Here is a 15,027-nt window from a genome sequence, read left to right as displayed (position 1 = left end):
TTTTTGGCATGCGGAGAGCATCGTGCGCCCACTTGCGCTGCCAGGCCTCGCAAGCTCTTGTCTGATTCACTCGCTTACGCCGTTACAGAAACCGTCTGCGCATGACGTACCGCCAAATATTTGCGTCTTCCGTCACGTCGTGAATGCGGACGGAAGCTCTGGCGTATAAAACCGAGCCACTCCCGGGACAGCCTCCGCAAAAGCCAACCACAGCCCGGCTTCCAACAGCTGGTGAATAACGTCACATTCTGCAGTGCAGCAGGAGTAGTAAATTCGTCCTGTTGCAGTAAGTGCCTTTGCATTAGTATGCCTGTGGCCGATGATGTTTGTGAGATCCGAATTGAACATCTCAAGCATTTCTGTTTCGAAGCCAAAAGTCGGAGTACAATACTGATATACAGGTTCTCAGAGAGCTCATGTCGCCGCAGTTGCGCAGGGTGAGCCTATAGATGATCCTAAAAGTTCTAGACCAGTACCTTGTGTAGTTATTTTGTTGTGACCTAGTGGCCTGTTCTTCATCGGTAAGTGTCGCGAGCAGTCAACACGTACCTCCTGCAGGGTTAAAGCCCAGAACTGAGGTGGCTAATCGTCCGTGTTAGGGACACCTGTATTTGACTCAGCTATAAAAGAAACTTTCGGAGAAAAGAAATCCGAAAATGTTACACTGAAGTTTAATTGATGTGTACTTTCAGTCTTTGTACAGCTGTACAAAGAGTAGATAGGAGGTACAGAAGAACTACACGAAAGATTCATCTCCTACGATACGTAAAGTTGCTACCACTGCTGCGAGGAGGCAAGACGCGAAAAATGCAAAATTCTACATTGGTGATCTACCGTCGCAGGTTCGACGTCCGTGCTACTGACTCCGAGAGAATCTTTTTTGTAGGAAACGTGTTATTTTATAGGCTTATTTCTCTGTTCTCCGCTTCTGATGGGGACAATCGGCCAGTCCCGCCTGACAGATTTCTGAAAGTATGGTGGAATTGGCGTCTGTGGTCGCGAGCGGTTTGTGCCTTGCCTTATTTGATGTAAATAATAATGACAATTGTCGCCTATACGTCCTTGGTGGGGCTCCAGTGGAGGCCCCCGTCTACTCAAAGACCTTCCTTCAGCGTCCTGCTGAGTTATGAACTCGCACGAGGGCGATATAGCAACACGCACGTACAATAGGCCTGATACGAATGTGTTCCCAAACACTTGACCATCAGAGGTCCCTCGAGTAGGAAAATCGCTGTCTCCAGCGACGCCAGGCTGGGCGACCAACACAGTCAATTCTAAGGAGGAAATCGTACCCGGTAAGATCCAGAAAAGTTGCATCTGAGTTTAGACTGCTTGTATACTGATTCAACTAGCGCTTTTCATTTCGCTTCTCGGTTTCTCCTACGTTAACACTGATAGCTGTTGTCGTAGACCACGACAATCTGTAATATGTCAACAGTACATTCTGAACTGACTGTCAATAACAACACAGTCTAAGAACCAACTGGCTCCAGATTCTTACCTAGCAGAACGATATTTCCCATGTCGGCAACCTAAACTAGCACGTTAGGATAGGAAATTTGTTAAAAGAGGAAACGACTTTTTTTGAAGTATCTGAACCAACTCAGAAAGGATTCTGTTTTAATAATCCTGGTACAGTATCTTCTTAGTTATCGTGGGATTTAGTTGATTTTCAAGGCCAAAGCGCCTAGAACAGGCCGGGGTGGCTGAGCGGTTCTAGGCGCTACAGCCCGGTCGCAGGTTCGAATCCTGCCTTCGGCAAGGATGTGTGTGATGTCCTTAGGTTAGTTAGGTTTAAGTAATTTTAAGTTCTAGGGGACTGATGACCTCAGAAGTTAAGTCCCATAGTGCCCAGAACCACATGAACCGTTTGAAGCACCTAGAACCGCTCGGCCACACCGGCCGGCCGCGATATACATAAGCGAGATAATTAACGATAACGAATCTTCGATTTTTACATAACTAGCGAGAATTGTTGAAGAGTTATGAACCATAAGACGGACAAATAATACTGCAGTGACACTCTTTTTGGTCCCAGTACGGTGCTAGGCTTTCAATGAGATGGCTTGTGGTACGGCTGACTGCGTTGGTTAAATGTCCCCTTCGTTATCGTAACGAAAGTGATAAAAATGTCAAATGCTTTAATTACCCATTGCATAATACCATGTAGTGGCTCTATAGAATCGAAATACATGAAATTACGGAGCTACACAAGACCATGGCTGTTTGTAGACTATTCTTCGAGCCACTGCTGTACTGGACCTGAAAATGGCTAGCTGCATCATTGATACAGTGGAAAGAGAATCTACTGCAAGTATAGTCTGAAAGAGATTGATGGCGCAGTAGTCAAGACACTTGTAGTGTGTCTGCACGAAGCAGGTCTAAGGACAAAAGAAAGTATATCTTCAGATAATGACGTTCTGTACAGGCCTTCAAGCTTCATTATCTACCCAGGGTTGACTTCTACTATCGAGATTATTGTCCAACAGCGTCAGCAAAAACATTCAGTAGAGAAGCTTGAGGACAAACGCAAATGTTTTCAGATGTCGGGAGATATTATCTTAGTTTGTATAACTGGAGTAGGTTAGGAACTCTCAGGCCACCGATTTAGCGTTTCGTTGAAAGACTTCTACTCCGCCATTGAACCATTCAGCCACATGCAACAATTATTTTTATCACTATCAGTCTATCATTATAACTTTTATCTTATTTGGTAAATGTAAATGCTATATATAGTACAGAACGTGGTATCATTTTTAAATAAGTGTGTATATGTCTCATGTGGTATGTAACACTTTTATTTGCTCTGTGTGTCTTTGCTACACTCTCAACGAGCAGAGAATATATTCCCTTCTATTCCCCCGTTGCATTATTTCAGTGCATTTATGGTAATTATACGGTGTAATTAGCTATCACCTTTTCTAGTAACAAGTAACCGTCATTAATTACTTCGCTCGTGGAAAAATAAAAAGAATAATACTATATTTTGGACGTTTTACTATCTACAAAACTCCAATGTCATGATAACCCTGTTTTCTTATTTGACTGTTTGGGTCTCCTAGATAAAGTTCAGAGAGATAGTATCTGTTCCCAGCATTGGACTGTAAACTCTCCAGAAATTTCTCACCTATAATATAATCTCATCAATTGTGGCTACCACTGTCCTGCTTACTTTTCTTAGTACTTGTATCGAGTTTGCAACTTTATATTCGCGATGTACTTACGTTTGTTATTAATATCACTTGAAAAGAAAAGGAGAAAAAAGAAACCCAATTTCTCTTCATTAGGGTGTCACTAAGTCAGTGATTCCACGAACAAAATCTGAAACACATAAATCAATTGGACTGTATTTGTAAGTAGACATATTAGACCTTGTCTTCTAAATGCTCGCATTTAAAATGTATCGATAAATTGACTGAAGCTGTTCCCTTCACCCTGCGGTATCGTCATTTCGACTTTGTTTTCTATTTTTAATCGGGTCCTTAAATACCAGGCACGCCACAATGTTTGCCGCTACGAGCTGCCAGTTCTACATTTGAGAAGGGCTAAGCAGATTTTGATGTAAATATTTTGCATTCTTGGGCTCCTGCTGTTCTGCTCTCTTTTCGTGCCAGTCGTTTCAAGTAAGTGATAAACAGACGCTCTTGTATGCCTATTGGTGTACCACAAAAAAGTTTAACTGGTTGGGCAAACGGTGTAGCTGAAGTGGACGTCATTGTTGACAGAAAAATGAGTCTATTTCAGAACCTGTCAATTAGCTCATAACATAGAGAAATGTAATGCTGAATACTTCGTGATACTGAAAAGTGATGCAGTCTTTAACTGCATGATCAATCAGTCACAGTTAAAGCCAGTCATTTCGTATACTTGGCGGAAAAAATACACTGGGGCACGAAGTTGTTGGTAAATAATAGATTTTATTAATAAGATATTGGGTTTGTCCACTAGAGAGATTAGAGACAAAGCATTTATACTGCCCACAATCGAATACTAATCTATTGTTTGAAACTAATATTACACAGCACTAACCGGCGAAATCGACGGTACACAAAGAATAACGGTGCAAATGATACAGGGTTTGTTAAGTAGTAAATGTAACACAAATGCTGAAAAATCTAAACTGACAGACACTCTAAGAAAGACAATGTATACACTATCTGATGAAAAGTTTCCAGCCTTCCCTATGTAATGCGCAGCTCGCCACTAGACACTACGATAGGCGTGTATAAAAGGATACGAAATTAGTAGTGCCTGCATTATTAAGAAGCACGATGCAATGTTCCTTCGGACATGCATGAATGTCCGAATGAACAAGCACTGCAGCGACTAAAGCCGTCAAGAAACACAGAAAATGTATTCGCAGTTGCGAATATGAACCACCTTCGGCTGTATATTGGTACCGGTTCGGCAGAAATTGTCGTCACTCCACCATAAAGAGAAAGTTGGTTCATATTTGGAACTGCGAATAAAAGGAGGAGGGAAGTACTGTATTGCAGTAGAGAAGCAGTAACCGCGTAATGGGTCAGTTATATATATTGGCCACGAAATCTTGGTAGATGATTGTTGCAGTGTCTGTGTGTTTAAGGGTTGCATTTTTTCATATGACTTGTCAAGCCAATGGCAGCACGGCATCTCTTGCCGCAATTGTCACAAGTGTATCTGGCTGATGAGGCAGGAGCAGTGGTAGCATTGCGAAGCTTTTTCTGCCTTAATCTGTCTAACAAGCCTTCATCATGCTTCGACATTCCAGATGATATATCATCAAGCCACTCTGGTCTCATGTTAGCCCGTGCCTCCCATCTGTTTGTGTCGATTCCAAAGCTCTCCATATCTCCAGAACGAGATTTTCACTCTGCAGCGGAGTGTGCGCTGATATGAAACTTCCTGCCAGATTAAAACTGTGTGCCGGACCGAGACTCGGTCCCGAGTTCGAGTCTCGATCCGGCACACAGTTTTAATCTGCCAGGAAGTTTCTCTCCATATCTCGTTTACTGGAGTCCTTGAACCTCAATGCAGGACGTCCTACAGGTCTTTTGGCTATAGAGATCTCTCCAAGCATCACCTCACGTGGTAGTCTGTCAGGAGCCATACCGTGGACGTGTCCCAGCCAGCGGAGTCGTCTCTGCTTCAAGATAGCTGAAATACTGTTGCAGTTAGTTTTAGATAGCACTGCTTCGTTGGTCACTCGGTCCTTCCACGTTACTCCGAGGATGGATCTCAGGCACCGCATGTGGAAATCATTAAGGCGACGTTCTTGTTTGGCATAGGTAGTCAATGTTTCCGATGGATACAAAAGGATGCTGAGGACGCAAGTTTGATATACAACAATTTTAGTGGTCAAAGAGAGTTTGTTGTTTTTCCAAACACGTGTAGAGAGTTTGCCAAAAGTTGTCGCAGCTCTTCCAATGCGAGCATCAATTTCCTTGTCAACAGACATGTTTGATTCTATAGTACGAGATCCAAGATAGCAGAAGTTATCTACGACTTGCAGAGTAGTGCCATCTAGTGTGATATTCGGCTTTGTGTTAGCATCCTGAACCATAATTACGGTCTTACTGCTGTTTACACTCAACGAGAATAGGTGGTATGCGTGACTAAATCTTGATACTAGCTCTTGCAGCTCTTCTGCGGAGTTCGCAACAATTGCAGCATCATCAGCATACAGGTGTCAGTTAGGAAGGACATTTCTGCCTTCCTAAAGCTGCCTATATCGAGTGTTAGTGATGTGACTGTACAGTGGAAAGATCAGGCAGGCATCATGTACTGACGAACAGGGATCGTCGAGCTCTGAGGAGGGGTTTTAAAAAACGCATTAAACCGGGGGTAGGAATCACTCTTGTGTTCCAAAGTGCTACCAACATACCAGCTGGTACAAGGAATGTGCGCAGGTAGTTAGAATGGCAAAAAAAGCTCCTCGTAAGCTTGACATTCCTGTAGTCTATGCTTGAGATGGTGTAAAAGTGACGTCACTGGACAGTAGATGACTGGAAACGAGTGTTTTTGAGCAATGAATCACGTTGTACCCTGTCGAAATCCTATGGAAAGGTTTGGCTTTGACAAAGTCCTGGAGACCGGTACTTGCCATCATGTGTAGTGCAAACACTGAAGTATGAAAGAGGTGGATGTTACGGTATGGGAGTGTTTCCCGTGGTCCCTTATTGTGCTTAAGAAAACAGTAAATGTCGAAGTATATGAATACATTTCACAGCATTCTGTTCTGCGTACACTAGAGGAACAGTTCGGAGACGATGATTGTTTGTATCAGCACGACAGTGAACCTTGTCATAAAACAGTGTCTATGAGGCAATGGTTTGTGGACAGTAGCATTTCTGAAATGGACTGGCCTGCCCAGAGCTACAAAAAAAATGGTTCAAATGTCTCTGAGCACTATGGGACTTAACAGCTGAGGTCATCAGTCCCGTAGAACTTAGAACTACTTAAACCTAACTAACCTAAAGACATCACACATCCATGCCCGAGGCAGGATTCGAACCTGCGACCGTAGCGGTCGCGCGGTTCCAGATTGAAGCGCCTAGAACCGCTCGGCCACTCCTGCCGGCCCCCAGAACTACAATCGCTTCAGACTCCAGCGTCCAAGAAGCTTACATTTTCTAAGGGTCGCCGCTGTCGCGCTGGGAACCCCTACTGTTTTGTTAGGATGCAGACCGATAACCTGTGTGTTGTCGATGGACGCAATGAGACACTATTCAAATCTATTTCATTTATCACTCAGAATACAAGTCGTTGCCGTGTCTTCTGAGACGGCTGACGTCTAAGTTATCTGGAGAGGAATTTCTAAATCAATAACGGACTCACGGCCGCGGAGGACGCTGCATCAGCGCGGAGAAGAAGTCGACAACACTCTGGTGCAGAGGTTTCTTGCCCCCTGGCGAGGTGAGAACGCCCACCCAGTAACCCTGCTTGCATACGGTGGTAACGGCAGTGTGGGTGTTCGAGTCACACCTCGTTTTGTGGAGTATTAAATCCCTCCCTCGCAGACTAATACCGCTGTTGTCCCTTCACGTGGACCGCGATGTTGGATGCCGTGATGTCCTGAATGCTGAACTTGACCCGGCAGTACAACAGGCTGTGAGTCTCGTGCGACACTGGAGCTTTAGGCCAGCTTCTGCCCTGGAGCGGAACCTTGGACTACTACCCTTCAGTGCCGACTTCTCTACTGAGTTCTGTACTGGATGCTGGACTTCATTATCCGCGGCTATGGATCGCTGATATTCTCGCGAACCAGCAAATGTCAACACTAGAACAGTCTCACATGTAAGATGTTACCATACCTAAGACAGAGAATCGAGTGCGAACGACATGAACGCCATCGATCCTGCTGAACGAGTTCTGTAGTGGACTAAACTACACTGAAGTGCCGAAGAAAGTGGTACAGGTACGCGTATTCAAATACAGACATATGTAAACAAGCAAAATACGGCGCTGCGGTCTGCAACGTCTGTGTAAGACAAGTGACTGGCGCAGTTGTTAGATCGCTTACTGCTGCTACAATGGCGGGTTGTCAAAATTTAAGTGAGTTTGAACTTGGTGTTATAGTCGGCACACGAGCGATGGAACACGGCATCTCCGAGATAGGGATGAAGTGGGGATTTTCCCGTACGACCATTTCACGAATGTACCGAGAATATCAAGAGTAGGGTAACACGTCAAATCTCCGACATCGCCGCGGCCGGAAAAAGATCCTTCAAGAACGGGATCAACGGCAACTGAAGAGAATCGTTCAACGTAACAGAAGTGCAACCCTTCCGCATATTGCTGCACATTTCAATGCTTGGCCGTCAACAAGTGTCGGCGTGCGAACCATTCAATTAAACATCACCGATATGGGCTTTCAGAGCCGAAGGCCCACCCTTGATGACTGCACGACACAAAGCTTTACGCGTCCCCTAGGGCCCCTCAACACTGACATTGGACTGAAAACATGTTGCCTGGTCGGACGAGTCTCGTTTGAAATTGCATAGAGCTGTTGGACGCGTGCAGGTATGAAGACAATTTCATGAATCCATAGGTCATGCATGTCAGCAGGGGAGTGTTCAAGCTGGTGGAGGCACTGTAGTGATGTGGGGCGTGTGCAGTTGGAGTGATATGTTACCCCTGATATGTCTAGATACGACTCTGGCACGTACTTAAGCATCCTGTCTGATCAGCTGCATCCATTCATGTCCATCGTGCACTTCGACGGACTTGGGCAATTCCAGCAGGACAATGCGACACCGCACACGTCCAGAATTGCTACAGTGTGGCTCCAGGAACACTCTTCTGAGTTTAAGCACCACACACCCCAGACATGAACATTATTGAGCATATCTGGGATGCCTTGCAACTACTACGGTCGCAGGTTCGAATCCTGCCTCGGGCATGGATGTGTGTGATGTCCTTAGGTTAGTTAGGTTTAAGTAGTTCTAAGTTCTAGGGGACTGATGACCACAGATGTTAAGTCCCATAGTGCTCAGAGCCATTTGAACCATTTTTGCCTTGCAACGACCTGTTCAGAAGAGATCTCCACCCCCTCGTACTCTTACGGATTTGTGGACAGCTCTGGTGTCAGTTTCTCCCAACACCACTTCAGAGCCGGCCAGTGTGGCCGAGCGGTTCTAGGCGCTACAGTCTGGAACCGCGCGACCGCTACGGTCGCAGGTTAGAATCCTGCCTCGGGCATGGATGTGTGTGATCTCTTTAGGTTAGTTAGGTTTAAGTAGTTCTAGGTTCTACGGGACTGATGACTTCAGCAGTTAAGTCACATAGTGCTCAGAGCCATTTTAACCATTTTGAACTACTTTAGACAGTAGTCGAGTCCATGCCACGTCGTGTTGCTGCACTTCTGCGTGCTCGCGGGGTCCCTCCACGATATTAGGCAGGTGTACAAAGTTCTTTGGCTCTTCAGTGTATTCATGTTGTCGATAAGAGGTTCCGATCTAAGGTTCAAAAATGGTTCAAATGGCTCTGAGTACTATGCGACTTAACATCTATAGTCATCAGTCCCCTAGAACTTAGAACTACTTAAACCTAACTAACCTAAGGACAGCACACAACACCCAGCCATCACGAGGCAGAGAAAATCCCTGACCCCGCCGGGAATCGAACCCGGGAACCCGGGCGTGGGAAGCGAGAACGCTACCTCCGATCTAAGGCGAATTTCGTAATAACTGAATAACCGAACCGGTTCTGCGGTTCTCGAGTTTTCAGCGGTCTTTAGTTCAGCCATACTTGCTTAACGAATTTGTTGCAGTGTCTTTACTAATTTTTCAAACTACCAACAAGCGATGTTGTGTACCACCTAGTATCTCTTACGTAACGTTAAGAGAGTAACAAAAGCGGTTCGGTCTATGTAGTTCTAACCATTTTCTGCTAAAATGGTTCGCGGTCACATTCAAGAGTGTCGAGGTTGCTGTCTTCTGAACCGAGTAACTGTGCTGAAATGTTTGCGCTTCGCGACTGGCAGCTGCTGATACTTCCGCGTGACTTAGTAACGTTGGCTGTTGGAACTTAGAAAAGTTTACTCTGCTGTTTCGTTACTAATCTATCGCTCAACACTTCTCTGTTTTCGGCTCTTAATGAACAACGGGCTGCCATTACTCGATAGACATTCAAACACCACCCTTGCTGACTTCACGAAGTGTGGATACACCCCATATTCATGTCCACTAACAGATCTTCCGATACTTTTGACCAGATGGTGTGTACCACGTGCCAATCTGCATCGAAATCTCCAAGAATTGGTCTCCATGGTGGAAAGTAAGTGGAAATGGTAATTATAAAGTTTGAATCATCAAGTCCAAAAAATTAAGTTATACAGTCTCTTTTGTTTGATTAGAGGTGGATGTCTGCAGCACAGTATGCGAGTTTTGAGATCACCGCACCACAGTACCTCACCGGTTCGCTAGAGATGCCATAACTAAGTGGCGCAGCCGATTTCGAGACTGCATCGCAGAAATGTTCTACATGTCAACCCATCTTCATATTACGACCCATCACCATTCGTCACAAAGAAAAGTGAAGCTGAGAACTTTGGTTTGTTGATCTTGCATGCACTGAGACAAAGAAACCTGCAAACAGATTCCTGAATTAGCATGTGTTCACTCCAACTATTGTAGTGGGCGTTAAGATTAAACGTTAACAAACGTATCGATGCCCTCTATCCATTGTTCTTAAACGAGAGACGTTCATAAAAATCAAACACTATTTAAAAGGTGCACCAAATCCACAGTTAAGAAGATACGGCGATGAAATTTTATGCCATGCTTTTCATGAAACTAACACATGTACTGTTAATTTCCTTGGATTATATATAACATTTTTATGGCATTTAAAAATTTTATTTTCAAAAAATAATATGTGTGCCTTTTCTTCAGAAACTATTCAAGAGATTGCTACAAAATTTTCTCTATTTAATCTGTTTGCATGCAGTAAGCTTTTATTATTAAGTTTTTTGAACGTATCAAATAGAAAATTTAAAAAAAAATTTAGTTATAGTTCTGTAAGTACAGTATAATATTTATGCAAAATTCCGAAGACTTTGTCCCATATCTCAGCTTACACTCAGAATTTCAAAATTTGCTCTTGCGACAACATTTATTGGATTTATAGAAATGAATCCACAATGTTTCACAATTATAGCCTCCATAGATTCTGAGAAAAAGGTACATAAACTTTAAGAAACTTTAAGAAACATAACCTTCAGCAAATGTAATTTAAAGTTCAACCGAACGTGTTTTTCTTACGTCACATTTTAAGACGGCCCCAAATTTGCACTCTGAGTCCTCTTTCTCTTCAAGGCTTCTCATCTGTTTTGTGCCTTCTTTTCTTTTCCAGCTCTTCAACCGAATTTTCAGGTGCAGAAAGGCGCTGTAAATCTATTTTTTCAAGACGTCTTAAGTGAAATTTCCTACCTTAAGTTTCATACTTTCTAATACCTTCAACCTCCCTACTTTCCCCTAATTAAATACAATAATTCCATCAGAAGTTGCAATTCTGACAACTGTAGCAAATAAAAATGTGATTTCAGAATATCGTTTCCATATAAATCAGTTTAGAAATTCATTTGTATTCTGGGGTTTGCCATGAACACTCTATTTTAGAAGTTCATAAGCCGGCCAGAAGCCGGTAAGTGGGCTTGAAAACATCCAGGACACAATTTGGAAGTGTCTTCTTGTGAATGTAGCGGTTGTTAACCTCGTGAGCATGTAGATAGATATTGAAGTGTTGCTTCAAAATGTGTGTCAGTAGGTTGCGTCACACATTTTATTATCTTTCAGGCTCCTCGGATGTGATTTTATCACTGAAACGATTAAATCTTATTGTCAATGAGTTCCACTAACAAATTGACATTTTCGGTCAATTTCATGAGTGTCCCCCTTAAAGCAAATGAGGTAGGTGATCACATAAATAGACACGGGATCCGTGGATTACATAGGTAGTCACAAAGAAGGGGCAACTTGATCTTGTCGGTGGATATGTATGGTGAACTCTGACCTTAGCTCCAACCAATTTTTGAGGTTGGAGGATTTATCATTGCTTGCCTGTGGCTCCTATCCGGCTGTCTGTCTACGTGGAAGGTGTTTTTTTCTTACTTTCCGAAGCCACTTGTATAACTGGTCACGGTTATTTCTATACTGAGAGATTAACGGCTGACAGACAAAACACTCATTTGGTCTACAAACTGTTTAGTTACTAGGTGCATGTCAGAAAACCCCACAGATAATGGAAAAATCAAGGAGTTGGTCTATTACCTGAAACGTATCCATTAATGAGAAATAATAGCCCCAGCCCGAAAACATAGGTGACTACATAAAGTAGTAGCTACCCCTTTAAAAGAGCACAGTAACAGCTTTGGAGTGCTTTAGGGTAAAACTGGTATCAGACTGTCATGCAACCATTCATTGCTGACGTTAAGTCATGACATTACAGTGATATGGACCCGTCGGTTGAACGGAATCAGCGTAGTAAGATAGGTCAACCTGGAACCGGGACACAATGGCAGAAAGGAGCTATAGTGTATCGACGTGTCCTTGACCACAATTTGAATACAGTCACACGATTTGTTTGTGTATCAACGCTCATGTTCAACATTCGTACACGGAATGTTGCTTTCCCCGCAGCCAAGTAACACGCTGTAAGAACAGTAGCCCTGCAAAGATACTAACGGACAGAGATCGTAGACAAAGGTCACGCCTTGTAATAACAATCAGTTCCAAACCCGGCAGGCTTTGCTGCTGTAAGGAAATGCACACTGTCAAAATGAAACGTCCCCTTTGGAAAATTATAAATAACTGTGCTAATAAACGTCTTAGGTTATTTGATTTTAAAACATCTGAGCAAAACTGAACGTACTCAGACATTTCTCTCTTCACTTATTCTGATCATTACTAAACTGATACACAATATTTTTTTAGCGCAACGCAATCTGACTTTCAATAATACCTACAAAAGAATGGCCCTGACTAACAATAACCTATACCTTTCATGAATCACTTGACTCACAAAAATCTTCGTTACTCGAACTACTGCAATACAACGAGTGCCAATACTGCCAGCTAAATAAAAGATTCTAACTACTGAAGCCACTAACTACTGGTAGGCATAATTAGCAAATGAAAGATTTTGATATATATATCAACTCATGACATCCATCGTTACAAATTTCCTTTTCCTGGCGGACACACGTCCAGATCGTGCTCACATAGTAATCTCTCAAAACTCTGGCATCTCTCTCTCTCCACATCCACCACTGCTGGTGGCTCACCTCCAACTGCACAACGCTACGAGCTGTTCACATACAACTGCCCAACACTACAATAGCGAATATTCCAACAACGCCAACCAGCCACAGACTGCACACAGCACAGTCAGTGATTTTCATACAGAGCGCTACGTGGCGTTACCAACATAAAAACCTAAACAGCCTACTTACAAAAAGTAGTTTTCGACCAAATACTGCGAAGGCAAGTGCATGCCCTTTAAAAGACAACTGCTCACAGTGGCACGTACACTGAGGTGACAAAAGTCGTGAGACAGCGGTATGCACCTATACAGATGGCGGTAGTATCGCGTACACATGGTATAAAAGGGCAGTGCTTTGGCGGAGCTATCATTTGTACTCAGGTGAATCACGTGAGAGGGTTTCGACGTGATTATGGTCACACGACGGGAATTAACAGACTTTGAACGTGGAATAGCAGTGGGAAGTAGACGCAAGGGACATTCCATTTCGGAAATCGTTAGGGAATTCAATATTCCGAGACCCACTACGTCAAGAGTGTGCCGAGAATACTAAATTTTAGGCATTACCTCTCACCATGGCCTTCACTTAACGACCGAGAGTGGCGGCATTTGCATAGAGTTGTCAGTACTAACATCCAAGCAACACTGTACGAAGTAACCATAGAAATCAATGTGGGATGTATGACAAACGTATCCATTAGAACTGTGCGGCGAAATTTGTCGTTAACGGGCTGAGGCAGCAGATGACCGACGTGAGTCCCTTTGCTAACAACAGCACGGCATCGCCTCCAGCGACCATCCTGGATCCCAGACGACTGGAAAACCGTGGGCTGGTCAGATGAGGCCTGATTTCAGTCGGTAAGAGCTTATGGTAGGGTTCGACTGTGGCGCAGACCGCACCAAGTCATGAACCCAAGATGTCAACAAGGAACTGTGCAACCTAGTGGTGGCTCCATAATGATGTGGCTGTGTTTGCATGATATGGACTGGCTCCTATGGTCCAACTGAACCGATCATTGACAGAAAATGGTTAGGTTCCGCTACTTGGAGACCACTTGCAGTCATTCATGGACTTCACGTTCCCAAACAACGACGGAATTTTTATGGGTAATAATGTGCCATGTCAGCCGGCCACAATGGTTCGCCACTGGTTTGCAGAACATTCTGGACAATTCGAGCCAACGATTTTGCCACCCGCATCACCTGACATGAATCCCACCCAAAATTTATGGGACATAATCAAGAGATGAGTTGATGCACAAAATTCTGCACCGGTAACACTTTCCCAATTATGGACGATAAAGAGGCAGCATGTCTCAGTACTTCTGCAGAGGACTACCAACGAACTTTTGAGTCCATGCAATGTTGAGTTTCTGCACTTCGCCGGGAAAAAGAAGGTCCGACACGATATTAGAAGATATCCCATGACTTTTGTCACTTCAGTGTAAATCTGTACGTATCAAAGCAACGACCCAACACAGAAACTCGACAGAAGCTGGTTGGTTGCCTGTGGTGTGGTCCGGTGAGTCGCGATTTTGCCAGTTTTCATATCATGCAAGACACAGAGTGCGCCAGCGACCCAATGAGGTGTTTGATCTGCGTTCTGCAGTATTTTATGGGAGTTTTCGTTACATAAGTTGGGCTTATTCAGTCGGGTTACCGTGAACAAAGATGCATTTTCAAACATTCTCGTTGACCACACGGTGCTTTCTTCTACACCTCCGTGATGAGTATCGTGGGGATACTCCCATTTTCCAAGATAAAAATGCCATGTCCAAGCGCGGCACGCATACGTTTCTGGTTTGGCAAATAGCACCTTATAGCACCTCAGTTGATCTAGCAAATCACGAGATATTGACTGCTAAGTAAATGTCTTGGACTGTCTGGAAGAGTGGGTGGATTTTAGTGATCAATATCCCATTTAATTCTGTTACAAAATAGTCTAGACTACTCCTTCATCATGAATTCAACATACAAGTAATTAAAACCACCATAAACCCATCAAATACGTTATCAGAGGTCATGTATATCGAGCTCGATTCCCTTTACCTTCTCAGCTCCTTCTCTGAGGTAGGGAGGCGTGGTACAGGAACCACAAAGATCTAGCGAGGCCATATGAGGAGCTGATTGAATAAAGAAGCAGCAGCATCATAAGGATTGATGTACAGGCAATAACGACTGGAGGGATTGGCGACATGCGGATCACGTGTCCCACGATCAGAGATGGCTCTTCGTCCTGCCTTGTAGGCAGCAGTTGGAACAAACACAGGGCCTAATCCGTGAGTG

Source organism: Schistocerca cancellata, chromosome 3, assembly GCF_023864275.1.
Source record: "Schistocerca cancellata isolate TAMUIC-IGC-003103 chromosome 3, iqSchCanc2.1, whole genome shotgun sequence".
Classification (NCBI taxonomy): Eukaryota; Metazoa; Arthropoda; class Insecta; order Orthoptera; family Acrididae; genus Schistocerca; species Schistocerca cancellata.
This window is presented reverse-complemented; position numbering follows the sequence as displayed.